This window comes from Sapajus apella, unplaced genomic scaffold, assembly GCF_009761245.1.
Source record: "Sapajus apella isolate SASKATOON/1434 unplaced genomic scaffold, GSC_monkey_1.0 scaffold101, whole genome shotgun sequence".
NCBI classification, from domain to species: domain Eukaryota; kingdom Metazoa; phylum Chordata; class Mammalia; order Primates; family Cebidae; genus Sapajus; species Sapajus apella.
This window is the reverse complement of record NW_022437041.1, coordinates 1,454,842-1,468,349: the sequence shown is the minus strand read 5'-3', so window position 1 is coordinate 1,468,349 and position 13,508 is coordinate 1,454,842. Positions and strand designations below refer to the sequence as shown.

The window sequence follows — 13,508 nt, the reverse complement described above, 5'->3', positions numbered from 1 at the left end:
AAAGTTAAATGACAGAATCCTGGCCAGGCGAGGTGGCTCACGCCTACAATCCCAGCATTTTGGGAGGCTGAGGCAGGTGGATCCCTTGAAGTCAGGAGTTCAAGATCAGCCTGGCAACACAGTGAACCCCCGTCTCTACTATTGGACAACATGGCGAAAATCTCTACTAAAAATACAAAAATTAGCCAGATGTGGTGGCAGGCAGCTGTAATCCCGGCTGCTTGGGAGGCTATGGCAGGGAGAATCGCCTGAACCAGGAGGCGGAGGTTGCAGTGAGTTGATATGACGCTATTGCACTCCAGCCTGGATGACAGAGTGAGATTCCATCTCCAAATTTAAAAAAGGCCAGACGCGGTGGCTCACCCCTGTACACAGCACTTTATGAGGCTGGGTAGGTGGATCACAAGGTCAGGAGTTCAAGACCAGCCTGGGCAAGATGGTAAAACCGCATCTCTACTAAAACCACAAAAAATTACCCAGGCATGGTGGCAGATACCTGTAATCCCAGCTATTCGGGAGGCAAGGAGAATCCCTTGAACCTGGGTGGCAGAGGTTGCAGTGAGCCAAGATAACGCCAATGCACTCCAGCCTGGGCAACAGAGTGAGACTCCGTCTCAAAAAAAAAAAAAAAAAAAAAAAAAAAAGAATCTGCTGGGCTCAGTGGCTCATGCCTGTAATCCCAGCACTTTGGGAGGCCGAGGCAGGTGGATTACAAGGTCAGGAGTTCAAGACTCAGCCTGGCCAGGACGGTGAAACCCCATCTCTACTAAAATTACATAAATTAGCCGGGCGTGGTGGCGGGTGCCTGTAATCTCAGCTACTTGGGAGAGTGAGGCAGAAAATTGCTTGAACCTAGGAGGCAGAGGTTGCAGTGAGCCAAGATCATGCTGCTGCACTCCAACCTGGGCGTCAGAGAGAGACTCCGTCTAAAAAAAAAAAAAAAAAAAATCCTAGAATCTTAATAAAGGAATTGAAGTATCTCGTATACTCAATTCAAGTATTTGAACAAATAAAAGAACTTCAGATAACATTTCATCTGATCATCTTAACAGACATTTATAGAAACTGATTTACTCATGCAACCATGGCTTTACAAAGAATTGGTTTAAAAATACTTGTTTGCTTAATATTAGATGCAGGTTAAAAAGCTACCCCATTCAGGCAGATGCAAACTTAAGAACAAAAAACGTTAAGCATTCACTCAAAAACTGAGTCACTGATTCTTTCTTTACAATGTCCTGCTCTCCACTGTGCTGAAAAGACACAATGAAAAGAGAAACAGGTAGTGGGGGAAAAGACACTTATTTATACACCTGATCTCAGACAAAATACTGAAGATATCAAATAGACTGATATCTAGTTTGTTAAAAGGTGAAAAAAAAAAAAAATCCACCATTTTAAGGTATTTAAAAATTTTAAACATCTATTTAAAAAAGTGGGGGCGGGCACAGTGGCTCACGCCTATAATTCCAACACTTTGGGAGGCTGAGAGAGCAGGTGGATCACCTGAGATCAGGAATTCAAGACCAGGCTGAACAACAAGGAGAAACCCCATCTCTACTAATAATACAAAATTAGCGGGCATGGTGGCACATGCCTGTAATCCCAGCTACTCGGGAGGCTGAGGCAGGAGAATCGAGTGAACCCCGTACGTGGAGGCTGCAGTGAGCTGAGATCGTGCCATGGCACTCCAGCCTGGGCAACAAGAGTGAAACTCTGTCTCAAAAACAAAAAAAAAAAAAAAAAGAGAGAAAGGATTACTGGCCGGACGCAGTGACTCACAACTGTAATCACAGCACTTTGGGAGGCCAAGGCAGGTGGATCATCCGAGGTCAGAGGTTCTAAACCAGCCTGGCCAACAGAGAGAAACCCCACCTCTACTAAAAACACAAAAATTAGCCAGGTGTAGTGACGGGCACCTGTAATCCCAACTACAAGTAGGCTGAGGCAGGAGAATCACTTGAACCCAGGAGGCGGAGGTTGCCATGACTCGACATGGTGCCACTGTACTCCAGTCTGGGCGACAGAGAGAGACTCCGTCTCAAAAGAGAAAAAAAAATTAAAAATTTCAAAAGGATGTAACACCAAATTAGTTGCCTTTATAGTCAATTACCCTGGCTGGCTGGAACCAATACAGCAGTCTTACCATAAAAACTTACTGAAGGGAGATGGTTAAGATGACATTCTTCTGGTAGATTAAACCCATTTACATTGTATAATAGATATACCCTATACTGAATGTTAATACATTAATAGTAATGGTTCAAATGAAACTCCAGTGTGGTCAGAATGCTGTAAAACAGTGAGAGCTAAAACACCATTTTAACTTAGGTACACTACTGAGGAAATAATGAGCAGAAAACCTAGCAGATTAAGAAAATGAAGTCCAAGCAGGGCGCAGTGGCTCACGCCTGTAATCCCAGCACTTTGGGAGGCTGAGGCGGGTGGATCACGAGGTCAGGAGTTCGAGACCAGCCTGACCAATATGGTGAAACCCCGCCTCAATTAAAAAAAAAAAAAAATTAAGGGGAAAAAAAAAAACAAAGTCCAAAATCTTAAGCATCATTATACCTGACACATATATAACCAGATAATATCAACTTAGTGTGACACGATTCCTAACTAGACTAGGTTTCCCCCCAATACTGTGGCTACGATTCTAGAAATAAAAGGGCAAAACTGTCCATTTTCATCTGACTCTTAAGGATCGACCAGTTTTCCTTCCTTGTCAACTCTGGCAGCATTCAAATTCAAATGAACAGTTAAATGTGACTATGGTACACCTAAATCTTGAAGGTCTAACTCAAAAAGATTCTGCCACATTAACAACAGTGCAACAGGGCTGTCACTGCTCCCATTTTAACACAGGCCCTTGTAGCAACAATCCATTTTAACATGAAAATGGTACTAAGAACTCTGCCATATGCTAGAAGGAAAAAGACCCGCCCCTTCAAGAGATGTAACATTGCAGTTGGGGCAACAAAACAATAAACAGTTATGGGATTTGTGGTCTTCATTAAATGCAACGGAGTCTCAGAATATCCTGAGTCAGGACGGCCAGAAAAGGACTCATGGAAGGAGGAGGACTGAAACTAGGCTATTAAAAGGACAAAGGCAAGAACCGCATGCACAAAAGCAAAGTAGTGAGTATGGCAAAAACCACAGTATTTGAGAGGCAGGAAGAATCCCAGTTGGGGAAGAGTGGGAAATAAAGCTGAATAGGTAGAATGGAACCTTCTTAAAAAGCCAGACTGAAGCATATAAATTCAATCCAGTTGGCAAAGAGAATCCATTATGGGTTCTCCAGCAGGGGAACTGACAAGATGAAACCAGTACTTTAAATAAATTACACTGTCAGTAGTTACAGAAGATAAAATGAATAAGAAAGGTTGCTCAGGGCAACCAAATAAAAACTTAATAACCCAGACCTACAACCATTCATTCATTCACTGAGAAGGCAGACTGGCAGGTAACAACACTGGCCCAGAATTCACACAAACGTGGCCTAAATTCCTGCCCTGTCCCCTACTACCTGAACCTCAGTTTTCTCACTGCTCAATTCAGGGCATCAGCACTCAGACTGTCACAAGTACTTGTCAGAGCACCTGTCAGTCCCGACATATAGAACTTTGACTATTAGTGAAGTATACACTACTGCTAAAGTATGGTTACAAATGGGAAGTGAGTCAGGCACAGTGGCTCACGCCTGTAATCCCAGCACTTCGGGAGGCCAAGGCGGGTGGATCAACTGAGGTCAGGAGTTCAAGACCAGTCTGACCAACCCAGTGAAATCCCATCCCTACTAAAAATGCAAAAATTAGCCAGGTGTGGTGGCACGCACCTGTAGTCCCAGCTATTCGAGAGGTCGAGACGGGGAATGGCTTGAACCCGGGAGGCGGAGGTTTCAGTGAGCTGAGATCATTCCACTTCACTCCCGCGCTTGGGCAACAGAGTGAGACTCCGTCTCAAAAAAAAAAAAATGAGAAGTGAAATAAGACAAGGCTCACAGAGGAACAGAACTTCCAAGGACAACTATCTCAACAGTAGCTGATAATATTGAAAAGAACACACAGGTAAAAAAGGTCAGGGATAGGGGGGAAAAGAAAATAAAACCACCTACCCATAGTAATCACACAGCCTAAAAGGCAGACCCTGAGTTCTGCTGGACCCAGCCTTGAAAGAGGTCTCTTTCTATTGAAAGAGCTAAAAAATGTTTCAAATGGTGCACGTAAGTTTAGAACCCAGATGACAGAACAGCAACAAAGGCATGCAAAATACCCTCCACTGTACCTCTAACAATCGCGTAACTCAGTACTGCTCCCACTCGGTGTTAAAATTCTCATCATTCATAGTTTATGTAAGCTTTAAACCCCGACTTTAAAAGTAAAAAACTAAACTAAGTTTACTTCAAACAGGTTAACCAGGAACTCAGGAAACGGAGCTACCAAATGCTTTCTATGACATTATGCCCCTACTAAAGTAAAAAACAAGCAAATTAAATGTAACACAAAGAAATGAACTTCAAAAATCCAATCAGGGGCAACTTACACGATGCTTAGAATGTCAACCATCGTTCTCAGAGCGTCAACCATTGTTCTAAGGAACTCACACATACTAACTCAATCTTCTCCACTCTAGAAGCTGGCTGCCCCCCTTACACATATGAAGAAACTAGAACACGTTGAGGGTCAAGCTTGGTGGCTCACGCCTGTAATCCCAATACTTTGGGAAGCCGAGGCAGCCGGATTACCTGAAGTCAACAGTTCAAGACCAGCCTGGTGAAACTCCATCTCTAGTGAAAATACATAAATTAGCTGGGTGTGGTAGCGGGTGCCCATAATCCCAGCTACCCGGGAGGCTGAGGCAGGAGAACTGCTTGAACCCAGGAGGCAGAGGTTCCAATGAGATCACGCCACTGCACTCCAGCCTGGGCAAGGGAGCAAGACGCCATCTCAAAAAAATAAAAATATAATTTTTAAAAATAAAAAAAATAGGCTGGGCGCAATGGCTCATGCCTGTAACCCCAGCACTTTGGGAAGGCAAGGCGGGTGGATCACCTGAGGTAGGGAGTTTGAGACCAGCCTGACCAACATAGAGAAGCCCTCAACTGTAGATCATCAACTTCATTAGATCTCTCCTCCTTAGTATGTTTGTTAAAAAAAGAAAGAGAAAGAAACAAACAAACAAATAAACAAACCCCATCTCCACTGAAAATACAGAATTAGTCAGACATGGTGGTGCATGCCTGTAATCCCAGCTACTTGGGAGGCTGCAGCAGGAGAACTGCTTCAGTCGGGAGGTAGAGGTTGCAGTAAGCTGCAATTACGCCATTGTACTCCAGCCTAGGCAAGACTGAAATCCCATCTCGAAATAAAAAATAAATAAATAAAACACGAGGAACTACTACCCCAACATCACAACTAATAAGGGATACCACGCGAGTCTGAACTCACTATAACCACTATGTTATAACACAAAGACCTTAATGGGCTTTTATGATTTTTCTTACATAAGTTTTTAAGATGATACACTGGGAGGAGAGTCAGACATACTATTATTTGCTATTGCTTATTAAGTATAGGCATGGAACTTAATCTCCATTGGCAGTATTTAGAAAGGCTATTTCACCACTGCCAATCTTGAAGTAGGAAATACAGCAGCTCCCAAGAAGATAGCCTTTCTTTTTCTTTTTTTTTTTTTTTTTTTGAGACAGATAGATTCTCGCTCTGTCCCCAGGCTGGAGTGAAGTGGCAAGATCTCAACTCACTGCAACTCCGCCTCCCAGGTTCAAGCGATTCTCCTGCCTTAGCCTCCCAAGTCGCTGGGACTACAGGTGCACACCACCGGGCCCACCTAATTTTTGTATTTTTAGTAGAGATAGGGTGTTTCACTACATTGGCCAGGACGGTCTCCATATCTTGACCTCGTGATCCGCCCACCTCAGCCTCCCAGAGTGCTGAGATTATAGGCATGAACCACCGCACGCGGCAAGACCCCATCTTAGTAAATGGTGCTGGGGAGTTCAGCACAATGATTTGAGTCCTGTGAATTTCATTTACCCAGGCAATCACTTGACCCAGTTAGTGGAGATGCTCAACTGTACCTCATCAACTTGATTAAAAACACAAGTTTTTGGAAGAGCTGCACAGATCAAGACTAACAAAACAGCTGGGAAAATTCCGCAGATGCAGTCATCTAAGACAGACCCAGGTTTGAATCCTAGCGCTCATTTAATCATTTTGTGGCCTTGCACAAGTGAATTAACTTCTTTGCACCCCTGTTTCATCATCTACAAAAAGAGCCCAACACTACCTCATAGGATTAGCCTGGGGAATAAATGGCAGAGAAAGCACCTCACACCTCCTAGAGGATAGCTCCCAGCACCTAGTTCCTCTCCCCTGGCTCTCGGGTAACAGGGCAATTAACTGTATCTTTACAGAATCCAATCTCAGAGAGGTAAATAGCCAAATCTCTCCAGGATCAGATCTCTTATATAGAGCCTTTTCTTTTTAACTTCAAGTTTCTGTTGGTGGCAGAGCAGGAGACGGTACTTAAACTGAACGACACTCAGCAATTCTTCACTCCACAGCTTTAGGGTCCTAGCCCTTCTCTTCTGCCAGAATGTCTGAGCACAAAGTATAAATGTCTCATGTTCGCTGCTTTCCTTTTTTGCATTTCAGTGACTTATACTGTAAATGCTATTTGTGAAATGAGTCCAATTCACGTGTACTAGAAAAATACACGTTCTAGTGAGTGCCAATGTTTCTGCCATCTCTCCCCTGACTTCCTACCATTCATATTCTTCTTTTCTTTTTATATAAATGACACCAAAATTCAACAAACCCAACAAATTATTTCAACCAACTTCATCAAAATATGTCAAGTCAGAAATTCTTTATAATAGTACTGGCTACAAATTGTAGAAGGGAGATTCCTGTGTCAGCTGCTCATCTGACAGGGTTGTATACATACTGCACTGCTATATATGAACTGATGGATTTAATCAACAGGTTGAGGTTCAAAAGGTCTACTAGTCATATTTCCTTCTATCAGTAGCCCCTATGTTTATATTATCTTCTGCCCTTTCTACATGTTAGCTCGAAAGGCTCCTAATACACAGGAAGCTGGTGTCACGGTAATCATGCAAAACCTTTAATTAGGTGTCCAGAACACAAATATCAACGCAAATTTAATATCAGATATTAAAACATGGACATACGTTTTAAAATGCTGAACACTTCTTTGAAGCAACTAACGCAAAAATATCTCTGCAAGGGGCCACTCACTCCATTTACCACCAGTGTCACCCACATTAGTAACCACAGCTAAACTGATTTGGTGAGCTTTGCAACCATTTTTATGCCATTAACATGTCACTTTATTAAGTTCCTTAACAGCAAGAAAAACTTTTCCCAGGCACATAGTTTTCATGCCCCATACAGTTTAGTATTTTGTCCTGTAGGTCTGATTCTAACAATTCAAACGGCAAAAAAAAAAAAAAAAATAGGAGTTATTACGACTTTAATGATTGTGATTACATACATCTCAGTGCACGATAGGGGTGAAAAGAAAATCATATTACAAACGAACAAGAAAACCTGGATTTACGAGCAAGAAGCCCAATCACACATCACACGCCTAACTGCTCTCAGGCTGAGTTTCCTCCTGCAGCCCCTCCCCCACAGGTAAATGCTAACTATTTCTAGAACTCTCAGCAACAATTTGGGAAGCTTGCCATCAACTCCCATGATACCACCCAACATACACCATGTTTTCGGGGAGACAAAGCTGCCCTACTTCCCCAGACTATAAACTTATTAAAACCGTGAGAACATACAATCCTAGGAAGTCAGGATTACTAAAATACATCCATGTAGCATAGGTCTTATTTTAATAAAAATGAAAATGAATCAGGCTGGAAAACCCAAACAGTCACTCATTTTATCTTCAATATGTAATCGAAATTATTTATTCAAAGTTGTTGCAGGTAAGTGGATGAAAACACCACGAGGGCCTTATTATTATCCAAGCTGGTGAAGGAGCCTTTAAGGAAAAAAGGAGGGGGTAGAAGATCACTTAATTATATGAAGTGGAGAATGGAAAAACCATTCAGTCTTCAAATTCAGACTAAAAATAACTTGTCATTTTCACCCACCACATTTTATTAACAAGCTTGTTGAGATCAGCATAAGGTTTCTGTTTGCGAAACAAGAAAGTGAATAGTAAACTTTCCTAAGTCAACTGTAAATCACATAGGTACGAGAGCTCCTCACCCCCGGTGCCCGCACAGGCCAAGATTTTAAGTAAACTACAGACACTGAGAACACCTAATTTTTAACTAGGTCCCAACATTTCTCGTTTGGAATCATCAAATTATCTCAGAGACACTTAGATAACCTAACAAAGAGAGCATTTTTTAAAAGCCACAACCCAAATTTTACACGAAACACACCATTTTCACAGCCTAAACTGAATCCCGGTTGCCACTGCGAAGTGATGCTTGTTTCAGCAAATTAAGAACTTCCAAAAATACGGAACACGTTAACACACGCATGGCTTCCCTCGAGCTGCCATTTAAGATTAATATTCCACGTAAATAAAAGTCTGCTTCTGTTCAAAAAATTAAGTCGGTTGCAAAGAGGAAGTGACAGAGAAACCACCCTCACAACGTGGCCTTTACACTGTCAGAAAATAACGTGACTGTGCCACCCAAAACTTACCAGGAAGCTGGCAATAACTTTGCCAATTCTACACTCCTGAACCGAACTTCAAAGAGCCTCCACCAAATACCTCCTTAAGACGGTAAAAAGCACCAAGTTACAAATAAACACGTCCCGGAGCAAGGCCCGGCGGCCGCGCGCCCCTCCCCCGGCCGGCGCCCCCGCCCCGGACGCGCGGCCCCAACAGCCGCCCGCAGCCCCTCGCACGCCGGCCGGGGTCGCCGCGCCCGGGCCGGGGACGCGCCCGGGGAGGGGACGTTTCCATTGCTGCCCGAGGTTTCACAAAACAGCATGCACGGAAAAGCTCCTTCTCCTCTGCTAAAAATAGGCTATAAAGGAGTCGGCCTCATGATGGCTCCTTGATTCAATTTGCTGCAAATCCTTTCCTGAAAGCCTCCCCCCCATACACACACGCACAAAAAGGGGGTGTAAATGCACGAAGGGTGGAACAGGGGGAGAAGGCCGAGGTGCACATTTTCGGGGACAGCATAATTAGGGTGAGGATCCCCCGAGACCAGGAAAGGGCAGGGGGTGGGCAAGCACGTGAGCATTTCAAAGAAACCTGAGAGGAAAACGGGGGGATGGGGGCGCCCCAAGTGCCCTCCCTGCCTTCCCCTCCCCCACGCAAGCCCAGTTCCCCCAAGGGCCAAGTTGAAAACGCATGTTCCACTCGCGCCCATCCCCCCGCGGCCCAGCGCCCCCGGCCGCCTCCGGCCCGCGCCCCCCGCCCAGGCCCGCGGCCGCCCCCACTCCGGGGTCCGGCCCCCAGCGCTTACCTGGAAACGGTGGCCTCCAACGCCGCTCCCCCCTCCCAGGAATGGAGGCACAAGGAAATTCCCCTCCTCGCCGCCGCCGCCGCCACCGCCTCCAACCACCCCCAAAATAACCCCTCCGGGGGGTGAGAGGCAATTATAACCCCAGCGAGCGGAGGGCGCGGGGGATGGGCGCCGGGCGGGCGGGGGCGGGGAGCGCGGCGCGGGTCCCCAGGTGGCGAGCGGAGGTGCTCCCGCCGCGGGGGGAGGGGCGGGGGCGCACGCGGCCGGCGGCGGGGGGAGGCGGCGCGCGGGGGAAGGGCGCGAGCGGGAGAGGAATTGAGGCAGAAGGTAAAAGCTGTTACTAAGGGAAAGAGCCAAACGGTTCGGAGCAGCCAACGGCTCAGACACTCAACACTGGGGAGAGAGGAATGGGGACCAGCCAGGCACAAATGAGCTCGCGAGGCCCGCGGCGGCGGCGGCGGCGGCCGCGCAGCAAAACAAACCCGAGCGGCCTGCGCCGGGCGGGCGCGCGGGGGAGGGGCCGGCGGGGGAGGGGCGCCGCGGACGCGGTGGGGGGAGGCGGCGGCGTGGGGGGGGGGTGGGGGGGACTCCGGCGGCCGCGCTCTCCTCCCTCCCTGCCCGCTCCGGCGGCGCTGGGGGCTGGGCGTGTGCGGCGCATTCTTTTAAAAACCGGGCGAGCCCGCGGGCGCTCGGAGGCGCCTCGGGGCCCGGCCGCCCGCCCCGCCCCGCCCCCACCCCGCCGCCGCGGGCCGGCCTGGGCGTGCTCGGTGTGGGCCGCGGGGCCCCGGGTGGGGGGGGCGGGGAGCCCGCGCCGCGGCCGCGGTGGCAACGCCGGCGAAGTTTCGGAAGGAGGCCGCGGGCTCCCGCGTGTCCGGGGGGCGGCCCGGCGGCGCTGGGGGCTGGGCGCACACGCGGCGGCATGTGCGGGAGCGCGGCGCGGCAGCGGAGGGACGTGTGTTGTGAAAGTCTCTGTGCATACCTTTGTGCGTAAATACATATGGTTCTCCGAAGCGTACCTGGAAAGGTGCTTTATCTGCAATAAGCGACTTTGCAAATGTGATCCAGAACACGGGATCTGGAGAGAAAACACGCGCACAAGAAAAGGTTTCTGATACTAAACACAAACCTGTAATGGAAGTGTTTATGCCCACATGTACTGCGAAGCAAGCATATGGTGGTATTTATCATCTGGTGGGTCTGTTTGAAAGGTTTGGTCGATCAGTTCTTATTTCACAAAAATAAAATAATGTAACTAAATGTTTACTAAATATATACCTCCACGGCGGCATCCACAGTAGAAGTTTATCCACTTTGTGTACTTTCTGCATGCGTGAAGCACAGGAAGGCGGTTTATAAAGTGTAACTTAGTTGAGTGACAATGTGGCAGTATGATTGAGGGAGGGTTGTTTTTAAAGAAGGGCAGCCCTTCACAGGTTTTGAGGCAAATGGGGTGGTAATCTTTCTAAGACTTTCAGAAAGCTGGGGTGGGGGTGCTTCTTAGAGCTCTGTTTAAGCTCAGCACTGGAGAAGCAGCCACCCTTTTAAGATTCGACTTGAAACCTTTTTGTTATTTCGGTTATTACTGCCTTCAATATAATGTTTGCAGCTTTCTTAAAGGTGAAGGGTACTGTTTTTATACTTTCATTACAATATTTTAAGTAGGTGTAGTGATCATTTTAAAGCAACCATCTTTTCATGTCAATATCAGAAGCCTAAAGTTCTGCGTACACACACACACACACACACACACACACACACACACACACACACACACGTATTACTTGAAGTAACTTGCACCAGTCTGGACTCCCGGTGGCCTAATAAGTTCAGTGATTAGACAGGTGCTTACTTAGCCAAGGTCACTGTGTCTTTTCCCCATGAGCCCTTGCTTGGGGGAGCTGCCAGAGGCCTTTCCTGAATGACACACGGGGACGGGGAGCAGGAAAACCATCAGAGGAAAGGGAGTGGGATTGGAAACTCCCTTCCAATCACCAGAAAGAGAGTTCAAAGCCTATCAGTGGTGTGTCCTTAGAGGTATTTTCATGTATGAAAGAGGGAATGTTGGATTAAACAATGTCACCCGATGGGAATTTAGATAACTGCAGGTTTCCAAAACACTGTGCAGAGTGTACTGGGAAACAGCACAAAGCAAGTTTTGCAATTCAGTTGGATTCTGAAGCTGAGGCTTGTTTACCTCAGAACTAACACCTTTGAAAAGACTTCATTTCAGAATTGATAAGAGTATAGTAGCTTCCTTTTGTTTTTTTGGAGTTGATTAATGACATGTATATCACTAATCATACCCTGTCTTCAATAAGTACACTGTCTCTAAGTTGAGCTACCCAGTGAAACATACCTATTGGATTACTTGGATTGTTTTTGAAGTTTCATATTGTGCCACCACAGGTGGGTCTTCTCCATACAGCAGTGGCCATAAAATCAAACCACACTTTCAGTGAATAAGGATTTCTCAAGCATACCAGTTATTTTTTTTTTTTTTAAGACGGGGTTTCACCATGTTGGTCAGGCTGGTCTTGAACTCCCGACCTCAGGTGATCCGCCCGCCTTGGCCTCCAAAGTGCTTGGATTACAGGCGTGAGCCACCAAGCCCAGCCTTAGCATACCAGTTTTTAAAGAGTCATATTCAGGCCGGGCGCGGTGGCTCAAGCCTGTAATCCCAGCACTTTGGGAGGCCGAGGCAGGTGGATCACGAGGTCAAGAGATCGAGACCATCCTGGTCAACATGGTGAAACCCCGTCTCTACTAAAAATACAAAAAATTAGCTGGGCATGATGGTGCGTGCCTGTAATCCCAGCTACTCAGGTGGCTGAGGCAGGAGAATTGCCTGAACCCAGGAGGCGGAGGTTGCGGTGAGCCGAGATCGCGCCATTGCACTCCAGCCTGGGTAACATAAGTGAAACTCCGTTTCAAAAAAAAGAAAAAAAAAAAAAAGAGTCATATTCAAAGCTGTCCACCCCACCCATTTTCCCTCCCCTAAATGACTTCTATCCCTTACTCCACAAGGGGGGAGGCACCCTGTGATCAGGCCATCCAGCCTGAAGTTCTTACACCCTACACCAACCTGCCTCCTAAAGTTGTTCAGTCTTGGTTGAGCCTCATTGAAATGATAATAAAAATGTATGCATTTGTTTATATCGCTGTAGTTTACAAGCTGTTTCTGTGCATAAATTACTGCCTTTGAATATCGTGAAGATCATTGAGGTTGGGGACTTGTACCATAAATTCATTCCAATAAAGTGTACTTTACTCACCACTGTTGGATCATACTAATTGAAGAGAGACCTGGAGTACTTTTATTTTTTAATTTGTATTTTTTTTTTTGAGACAGAGTTTCACTCTTGTTACCCAGGCTGGAGTGCAATGGCGCGATCTCGGCTCACCACAACCTCCGTCTCCTGTGTTCAAGTAATTCTCCTGCCTCAGTCTCCCGAGTAACTGGGACTACAGGCATGTGTCACCATGCCCAGCTAATTTTTGTATTTTTAGTAGAGATGGGGTTTCACTATGTTGACCAGGATGGTCTCGATCTCTTGATCTCGTGATCCACCCGCCTCGGCCTCCCAAAGTACTGAGATTACAGGCGTGAGCCACCGCGCCCGGCCTGGAGTACTTTTAAACAAAAAAAAGCTGGAGGAGGCACCCCAATGTGGAAAGGCCTTCATTCCTCCAGCAAAGGGGGTTTTAAATAAGATCATATTTTGATCACTTTGATTTCTATATTTTGGAAACTATCTGAAACAACAGTGTGGCTTCAACATGAAATAATCAGAGAAATAAAGCATTATTCAAAGGTCACATGTATTGTCGCGTCACCCTCTAGCTGTCCCAACATATACAGCATAAAGGATCAGGGCTGCACGAAAATACAAGCAGTGATTAGACTCACTGGGTGAGGAAAGGACGAAGAAGGAACTATTTTACTAATTTTCAGTACTTTGTCCTAATCTAAAAATGCCATTACACTTTGAATTAAATGTCAATATGTTTCTAG

The 13,508-nt window shown here is 46.3% G+C and overlaps 1 protein-coding gene across 6 annotated transcripts in view; it reads right to left on the bottom strand.

The window, feature by feature from the left end:
- The window catches only part of TBL1XR1 (TBL1X receptor 1), a 195,657-nt gene extending 185,762 nt beyond the window's left edge, over nucleotides 1–9,895 (bottom strand). The window contains exon 1 of one of the 6 annotated variants that reach the window (XM_032258276.1): nucleotides 9,497–9,895. The gene's annotated coding sequence lies outside the window, so the exon portion shown is untranslated. Of the gene's footprint in view, nucleotides 1–8,720; nucleotides 8,863–9,496 lie in introns of those variants that run through there. The other 5 variants (XM_032258280.1, XM_032258283.1, XM_032258281.1 and 2 more) reach the window with 5 other exon arrangements.
- Between the last annotated feature and the right edge of the window lie 3,613 nt (nucleotides 9,896–13,508).